The sequence below is a fragment of the Coregonus lavaretus genome, assembly GCF_964263955.1.
Source record: "Coregonus lavaretus genome assembly, chromosome: 27".
Lineage (NCBI taxonomy): Eukaryota > Metazoa > Chordata > Actinopteri > Salmoniformes > Salmonidae > Coregonus > Coregonus lavaretus.
Window position 1 is genome coordinate 34,840,038 of NC_140014.1, and position 9,914 is coordinate 34,849,951.

Below are 9,914 nucleotides of genomic sequence, written 5' to 3' on the forward strand. Positions count from 1 at the left end.
CCCCTTTCTCTCTCTCTCTCTCTCTCTCTCTCTCTCTCTGTCTTTCATCTCTCTCTCTCTCTCTCTCTCTCTCTCTCTCTCTCTCTCTCTCTCTCTCTCTGTCTTTCATTTCTCTCTCTCTCTCTCTCTCTCTCTCTCTCTCTCTCTCTCTCTCTCTCTCTCTCTCTCTCTCTCTCTCTCTCTCTCTCTCTCTCTCTGTCTGTGTTTCATCTCTCTCTCTCTCTCTCATTTCCTCTTCCTCTGTCTCTCTCTCTCTCGCTCTCTCTCGCTCTGTATCTCTCTCTGTATTTCTCTCTCTCGCTCCCTCTCTCTCTCATTAAGAACACATATAATATCTTGCTGCTGCAGATTATACTGACTTGTGTCAATGATCATACTGAATTGTAGTGGGTATTTCACTCTGCAGGAACAATGAGTCATCTGGCTAACTTTGAGTTGATCAATGAGTTAGCAGGTTATCTTTGAGTTGATCAATGAGCTAGCAGACTAATTTTGAGTTGAGTCTGCCATTATGCGTATTCATGTATCTCATGTATGTCACAGTAAAACTATTTCCAGGTCATGGACTAAGTGCGGTTGGGTTCGTTTTTAATTAAATATTGCTACACTATGTTCTACATAAACTGTTGACTTATTTAAATGGTGGGTTGCCAGAGTTTTTTTGGGGGGGGGTTGAGAATTGGCTTGAGAAAGCAGGCAGCAGCTCTCCTCTTCTGAAACTGTCTCTACAGAAAACGTGTACTTTATTTGGACAGCTACTGTGATATGCATACAGACTTTCTTGTTAAAATATATTATCTTCTCAACCCATAAACTAAACTCATGCTGAGCTAAATCCCTTACTCTTCATCTGTCAAAATGCAGACTTCTCTTCCAACTTCTTCAAGGTTATATATTATTTACAGACCTCTCTGGGACAATAGGCATGTGTAGACAGCGCACTGTGTTTTGCAAGCTAGCTCATTTGTGTGAGTGTACATTACCTGTACATAAAACGGCTGCCTTGACCCCCCCCCCCCCCCCCCCCCCCCCGTGTCATAATTTACAACACAGTCAGTAAAGCCTTGCTAATGGGCACACCCTCCCTAAAAGACCCTGCCTCGCAGAGGCCACCATACATCATGCCACAAATGGCACCCTATTCCCTCTATAGTGCACTACTTTTGATAGGGCTCAAGCTAAAATTAATGCACTATATAGGGAATAGGGTGCCATTTGGGATGCATCCTGTGACTGTGTCTTGTCCTCTCATTTCCTTCCATCAAGAGGAAAGGGAAGGGAAGGCCCCGCCATTAACAGGAGCACTCTCACATATGACCACTCCTGGACCCACATATGACCACTCCTGAACCCACATATGACCACTCCTGGACCCACATATAACCACTCCCGGACCCACATATGACCACTCCCGGACCCACATATGACCACTCCTGGACCCACATATGACCACTCCCGGACCCACATATGACCACTCCCGGACCCACATATGACCACTCCTGGACCCACATATGACCACTCCTTGACCCACATATGACCACTCCTGGACCCACATATGACCACTCCTGGACCCACATGTGACCACTCCTGGACCCACATATGACCACTCCCTCGTCATAAGCCCTATGCCAGGGCAGAGCAGGATCCTGCTAGTGGAACTTCATGAAGGGAGGCTGTGCCAAGCTGTACTCACTGTAATCAGGATCCCCCAGCCAGACAGTGTTAGGAACATTCCTGTGATAACCTGTGTTGACAGTGAGGTCAGATTACTGCACTGTACGTCTCCAACATTAGCTACACACCTCTGCTTTGATCCCTGCCAGCCCAGCCATCACTCAGGCTAGTGCCTGGGAGAATTCACTGGAGGTCTGACCGAACGGCCCCAGGATCCAGAGTCCAGGGTCCAGAGTCCAGGGTCCAGAGCCTCCTGTGGTATTACAGCAATATATTGATGAATTCTTCATGGCTGATACAGTGTGTACTATGAAAATAGAGAGGAACAGGGGCTCGCGGTGCAGCCTGTAACGGTCTTGGACGGTTGCCTTGCCAACACAAACTGACTCACTTCTTGGAATATTTCAATTTGCAACAATAAATCAGGACAGGGAGCAGCAGCCAGCCAATCTACCCAGGGTCTGAAACTCAAGCCGTCACATTGTGTGTGTGTTTGTGGCTGGTATGTGTGTGGCTGGTGTGTGTGTCGTGTGTGTTTGTGTGTGTGTGTGTGTAGCTGGTGTGTCATGTGTGTCCGTGTTCGTGCCTGGATGCGCGTGTGTGTATTGAGTCTAGGGGGCTCAGAGTGAGGATCATATCTGTGCCACTTAATCATGTCTCCCAACAGCTGAACAAATGGAGATAGATGTTGTTTCCACTTCTGCTCTTATCCCTGTGAGTGTCTTACACACAGGCATGACCAAGCCCAACACATGCGTGTCACAAGATAAACGACCTGCTGCACATATAAACTACTTAACAAAACATGTGTTTTAAAGGATAGCGTGGAAGTGTGTGCTACTTCAAACAGTGGATAGGATAGGAATAGGAGAGACAGAGGCACCACGGCGTACACAAGGCTTTTGTGACTTATGTTCTGACAAGCCCTCCCTGGCTAGCACAAACTACGTTGCTAACAAGCCCTCCCCGGCTAGTGTGTGTGTGTGTGTGTGTGTGTGTGTGTGTGTGTGTGTGTGTGTGTGTGTGTGTGTGTGTGTGTGTGTGTGCATTCTAGCTTGCTTGTTTGTCTTCTTGTGTGTCTATAAAAAAATAGAATTGTATTTTTCGTATTTTTCACTGTAGATGTTCTCTATCAACATAATCATCTCCACATGCCACGCGGGGTGTGTAATGTTATGTACACGTTGCTCCCTAACCACCGTCTTCAGCTACAAATCACAATCAAAATGATTACATCTCAGAGTTGAATGTACTACATGACCTGCTATAATAATAATCTGATGTAGTGATCGTAAGGACAATAAATAATAGGTTATTTATTTTCAAACTGGGGTCGAAAAATGCACAAAAACGGAACTAGAGCAAGTATTGTTTTATTGTTAGCTGCACTATAACCCTCTTATTAAACCACTGAGTGCCACCCACTGGCTCTGCCTACACCATTACATCATACTCAGGGCTGGACCATTTGTGTGCCACTCACACAACTGACAGTTAAATCTCATTGGCTATTCTCAATTTTAAAAAACATTCAATCCTGATGAGAAGAGAAAAGGAGAGTGGAGCGAGACATCCCCGCCAGAGATTTAGTGTGTGTGTGTGTGCTTGTGTGTGTGTGTTTGTGGTGTGTGTCTGTTTCTGTGTGTGTGTCTGTCTATTCCCATGTGTGTTTGCGAGAGAGCTTTAGCAACGGTTTATTTTTCTGGCTCTTTTTCCCCCCAGCTCAGTTGAGGTCGATGCTTTGCCTTCTGCCTGGTCTGCCGCCAGCGCTAGGCCTCTTTAATGTGAAAGACACAAGGTTAGGGGATCCTCTTACTAAACAGCAGCAGCCCCCACCAGGTAATCAACTGAGCATGGCATTGCAATTTGACCTGGGTCAACCGGGACCACACCTCCCCTTTAAGACAGCATCAGCAAGGCCATTTCCCCTTTAAGACAGGAGGAGAAGGCCCTGTGTGTGTATGTCCCAAATTGCACCCTATTCCCTATTTAGTGCACTACTTTTGACTATCGGCCCTGGTCAAAAGTAGTGCACTATAAAGGGAATAGTGTGTCATTTGGGATGTATCCCCTGTAATGAGAGAGGAAATGCTGAGTGACCTAATGCTAACACAGCAACTCGGCCACATAAGTCAATGGAAATTTGCATGAGATGCTTTCTCTTTAGTGTGGTCTCTACTGTTCTTATCATGGCTAGCTCTAAATCCCTTTTGTCTCCCAATTTCTCAGTGGTTGTTGTGTACTTATTTATCTTGCCTGGGACTAAAAAAGAAATGTTTGTAATAGTAGATTGCATAATTTAGTTTGTTCCATAGAATTGCTTTAAAGTGATTGTTTTGAATCTGTTTTCAAGGTAGCCTACAGGCCGAACGTACGTAGGAGTTAGGCCTAACCACTAATTGGGGTTAAATAATTTGGCCTGCGGGAACAAGGTCTTATCCAAATGGAGCTGATTGGGAATTAAGCTTATAATAAGGTGGCAGAGCATCACACCCACTTGGCAGACCTGAACTTTTCCACTTTTCTCTTGAAGCTTTGTTTCTTGGCAGCACCGTGTAAAATAAAAGTAGAATACAACCCTGCCAGACCTCCTTGAAATGCCAATTAAAGTGATTTTAGTCACATTCTCCTGTTCTTATTCCCCTCCTCCTCTGCCTCTGGACTGATGCTTATATGTTCTTCTGGCCAAGTGCTTCGACGGCACAACACATTCTTTAAGAGCGAAGCGAGAGCTTAATGTTACCATCTTGGAACCAGTTCGGAGTACATGCTCTTGGAAAATCTGAAACACACCCGCGATCAATAACACTGCTACATTTGAGGACGTTGCCCAGTTATTACAGAGATAATGCTACATTGGATGGTTTGATCTTCACTCCCGTTCTACAGCCTCGGCTAAGGTAGCAAAAGTTCTGTAAATTTCCCAAAAGCTAGCTATCTCCTCAACGGGATACATCACAGCTGATTCAATTCAATTCAGCAACAATCTTGCATTTTTTAAACACTCTATTTAACCTGATCATAAGGTGTAAAGACCTACAGTTGAAGTCGGAAGTTACACTTAGTACACTTAGGTTGGAGTCATTAAAACTTGTTTTTCAACCACTCCACACATTTCTTGTTAACAAACTATAGTTTGTTAACACAAGTAATTTTTCCAGCAATTGTTTACAGACAGATTATTTCACTTATAATTCATTGTATCACAATTCCAGTGGGTCAGAAGTTTACATACACTAAGTTGACTGTGCCTTTAAATAGTTTGGAAAACTCCAGAAAATGATGTCATGGCTTTAGAAGCTTCTGATAGGCTAATTGACATAATTTGAGTCAATTGGAGGTGTACCTGTGGATGTATTTCAAGGCTTACCTTCAAACTCGGTGCCTCTTTGCTTGACATCATGGGAAAATCAAAAGAAATCAGCCAAGACCTCAGACATTTTTTTGTAGACCTCCACAAGTCTGGTTCATCCTTGGGAGCAATTTCCAAATGCCTGAAGGAACCACGTTCATCTGTACAAACAATAGTACACAAGTATAAACACCATGGGACCACGCAGCCGTCATACCGCTCAGGAAGGAGACGCGTTCTGTCTCCTAGAGATGAACGTAGTTTGGTGCGAAAAGTGCAAATCAATCCCAGAACAACAGCAAAGGACCTTGTGAAGATGCTGGAGGAAACAGGTACAAAAGTATCTATATCCACAGTCAAATGAGTCCTATATCGACATAACCTGAAAGGCCGCTCAGCAAGGAAGAACCACTGCTCCAAAACCGCCATTAAAAACCCAGACTACACATGGGGACAAAGATCGTACTTTTTGGAGAAATATCCTCTGGTCTGATGAAACAAAAATATAACTGTTTGGCCATAATGACCATCGTTATGTTTGGAGGAAAAAGGGGGGTCTTGCAAGCCGAAGAACACCATCCTAACCGTGAAGCACGGGGGTGGCAGCATCATGCTGTGGGGGTGCTTTGCTGCAGGAGGGACTGGTGCACTTCACAAAATAGATGGCATCATGAGGAAGGAAAATTATGTGGATATATTGAAGCAACATCTCAAGACATCAGTCAGGAAGTTAAAGCTTGGTCGCAAATGGGTCTTCCAAATGGACAATGACCCTAAGCATACTTCCAAAGTTGTGGCAAAATGGCTTAAGGACAACAAAGTCAAGGTATTGGAGTGGCCATCAAAAAGCCCTAACCTCAATCCTATATAAAATGTGTGGGCAGAACTGAAAAAGCGTGTGCGAGCAAGGAGGCCTACAAACCTGACTCAGTTACACCAGCTCTGTCAGGAAGAATGGGCCAAAATTCACCCAACTTATTGTGGGAAGCTTGTGGAAGGCTACCCGAAATGTTTGACCCAAGTTAAACAATTTAAAGGCAATGCTACCAAATACTAATTGAGTGTATGTAAACTTTTGACCCACTGGGAATGTGATGAAAGAAATAAAAGCTGAAATAAATCATTCTCTCTACTATTATTCTGACATTTCACATTCTTAAAATAAAGTGGTGATCCTAACTGACTTAATTTTTACTAGGATTAAATGTCAGGAATTGTGAAAAACTGAGTTTAAATGTATTTGGCTAAGGTGGATGTAAACTTCCGACTTCAACTGTAAATATGAGACCAGTATTTCTGCTTCATATGACGATACCTACTCACTACATCCTCTTTAGAGGAACCCAGACAACTCTGTAAATTAGGTGAAAATGTATTCAGTCTCATACTCTGTGTTCAGTGTAGTCGGCTGTACGTTTTAGAGATCTACTGAGGGATAAAATCTGCCCCAAAATAAATAAATACGGTAAGCAGGACACAAGGACAGGGCACTTGGTGAACAGCTAACTAGAGACCCCCCCAAAAAACATCCATGACTGATATTCTTCACAGTTTGGGAGTTGAAAACCCCAAGCTACTGCTTAGCCTCAATACGTCTCCCCTCGTTTGTGTAAGAGAATACCCCTGGAACCATCCAGGACTTGCTCTCACTTTCATTTTCCTATAGAGTGTTGCTGCTGCATATTTTAGCTCTGCCCTGGAGCTGGAAGCCACTTTCAACTGTCTCCAAAGCCAGGGAAACCAGCATTCAACCAGCCCTGCAGCCCAGGGAGAGGAGATCTACAGATATACTGCACTGTGAGTCTTGTAGTCATTAGGTACCCAATGACTGCACTGTCAATGGACATGTTCAGTATCCTGTGTGTGTGTCTGCCTGTGTGTGTGTGTGTGTGTGTTTGTTTCCAGTGTTTTATCTCTCCACAACCCCAGCGGCATAGGCCACCTGTCGACAGTGACCCAGCCAGCAGTGAAACTGTTATGTCAGCAGTCTGCCACTGTCACATGTCTCACAACATAACAATCCACGGTGACTTCTGTGACATAAGCAAAGTGTAAGCCCTAGAAGGGATTGTTGCTTTTGTCAACATACAGAGTAGTAGCAAACATAAATGTATTCTCATCACAATATTAATGGCTGGGAGCCATAGGATCCATTTTAAGCCTTGACTTGTTTTTAGTAAAAAAACATTTTCCAAAACTTCTTCAGGCACTAGTTATAACTGAAATTTCAAACTCTAAAACAACAACTGCTGGTAAAAGTTTGCATTCTATTCTATCGCATTTTTGTAGATAAATACCAAATCTGCAAACAATGTAAATATTACCTAGATTATTTTGTATTATATTAAGATAATGAAGTAAACAAATCTTGTTTTGAGTTGATCCCGCTCACCAAGAAAATGCATTTACTTGTTTTTAGTTGATTTATCTTACTCAGAAAATGCATCAAGAGAATTTGTATTGTTTTTAGATATTCTGACTTGTTTCAAGCCTTTTTTAGGTTAAAGTAAGAATATAATTTGTCTTGTTAACACGTTTTGTAAAGATCAAATAACTTATCTTACCCCACTTGTATCAAGACTTTGAAAAAAATAAGATTTATTTAAAAAGCAAAATTAGAAAAATAATCTGCCAGTGCTCTAAGATAATTTACCTTGGTAAGAGGTCAAGTCAATGCATTCTAATGGAAAGATAAACATTTTTTGCAGCGTCGTTTTTATTGTTATTTTTCACAAGTTCTGAGATTTATTTATTCATAATCTGGGCCGTATGAATTTGACTATTCCTCTGAACAGCTCTGTCCAGGATTAATGATTGAGGTAGTTTGTGAATTCATTAATCAATGCCAGTAAATAGAACTGCATGGCAAACAGCTAAACAGAGGCGCTGATGGGATCGAAACCATTACTGTGGTTTCACCTTGGATCAATACACTGTAAAAGACAAGTGGATGGACTGCAAACACAGTAGGAAAGCAGAGTTGTGCAATACACACGTACAAAGGCACACACACACACACACACACACACACACACACACACTCACACTCACAGATACACACACACACACACACACAAGAGGCATAGTAGTGAAGCCCCCCCCCCCCCCCCCAATGATGCTTTCATTTTATTTATATTCTGATGAATGAAGCAACTGATGTAACAATTTGATCTGGTTCTGTCTGTGTTGTTTTGAATATACTACTCCCAGCTACTAATTCCCAGTAGTGGCTCAGGGATTTCATGGACTGAGGTCCGTCTGTAGTTATTCTGACTTCACGTTCAGATTCAAAGAACTAACATCAATCCATTAGATCAGACTAGATGAAATCCATGTGTTTTCAGTGAATTACATGTTGTGGTAGCACTCTATTTTAGAGTACTGTTTCCAATAGGGGATTGTATGATAGTAATGGTACTTGTGCTAAATAAATTCAAATGTGTAACTACATGGTGACCCAGTACCAAATGGTGCGGTAGTCAAGCAGTGTTTGATTAAACAAACAAGTAATTTATATGTTATTACTGTGTAATTAGTATTTTTTTATGTAAATACCTAGTCATTATTGTACTATAAAGTGCTACCCTTTTTGCAAAAACAAAAGAATAATACCACAATAAAGGCCTTACGGATTATTCTCCAAACATCATCACGGAATTGAGAAAGAAATTCACTCAACCAAATAAATAAAGTGACAGCATAATACTGTATTTCCAATAGATTTCCTTGCAGTATATTAAAGTACCTTTGAATAAGTGCAGTATGTGTTTCAGGCTGTGTCTTTGGGATATAATACATGGCAGCCCAGCAAGATTTCAAACCATCTAGAAAACGACTCTTACATGTGTATTGTACTATATATGAGCACGTTCAGCTCGAGTTCCTCCTTGTACTATACACATTTTACTTTTGATCTCATTATAACTTTGAACATAACTTCCAATATAATTTTCAATATAACTTTCTATATAATTTTCAATATAACTTCCAGTTAACTTTGAAAATAACTTTCAATATAACTTTCAGTTAACTTTGAATATAACTTTCGGTTAACTTTTAATGTAACTTTGAATATAACTTAGAATATGGTTTCTCGTTTCACATTTGATCTCAACTTTGAATATAACTCAATATATATTTTTGGTTTATTATCTACTCATAGTATACTACTATCTAACCTCTACCAAAAGTGTCGTTAAACAATGACATAATTATCAAAAATATTTAAATGTATTGCCCAGCCTCACGCGCATGCAGCAGCAATTTAACAGTGCCCCATATGTACGCAGTCATTACAGCAGGTAATTAGGAGACTGGCTCTATACCTTCTCTAGCGCTGCTGATTGGTACAAAGTCAGGGACCCTGAATTCCTGGGGTCTCGCTGTCCTCTGCGGTGTTCCCCCTTCCTTGTCCTGAACGGATGACTTGTAAACTTTCAGAGAGAGAGTGGGAGACCCGGGGCACTGCTCAGCGGCTCAGGCGACTTCTCAGTGAGATCAACACCTCGATTCCTTCTCTTCCTCTGGTGTAACTTGCCCTTCTCCCTCCCTCCCTCCCTCCCTCCCTCCCTCCCTCCCTCCCTCCCCCTCAGCCCTGGACCAGCCCTTCACAGGCAGGCAACCTACATCCAGTTGGATTCTCAACTTCCTCTTTATTTAACCCCTAAGCCCAGCTAGCGATGAGCTCACAGGTACAGTATGACTACAGTAGGGTCGGGTTTCCAGGCCTCTTGAAGGAAGGAGAGCCTGGGGAAGACCATAGAACAAAGGGGAGAGAGGAGAAGAGAGAGTGGCCAGGCTGGTTGAGGAGTCAAGAGTCTGAGGTTGGCTTGGGTAGTACAGCGACCCCCTCTCTCTTCTGTCTCTCACGGATGAAGACCATGTGATG

The 9,914-nt window shown here is 42.4% G+C and overlaps 1 protein-coding gene across 1 annotated transcript in view; it reads right to left on the minus strand.

Annotated features, from left to right (window-relative positions):
- Nucleotides 1-9,431, minus strand: part of LOC311102542 (leucine-rich repeat transmembrane protein FLRT2-like) — a 41,673-nt gene extending 32,242 nt beyond the window's left edge. Inside the window, exon 1 of the mRNA XM_084143914.1 lies at nucleotides 9,352-9,431. The gene's annotated coding sequence lies outside the window, so the exon portion shown is untranslated. The remainder of the gene's footprint in view (nucleotides 1-9,351) is intronic.
- Nucleotides 9,432-9,914: the final 483 nt, after the last annotated feature.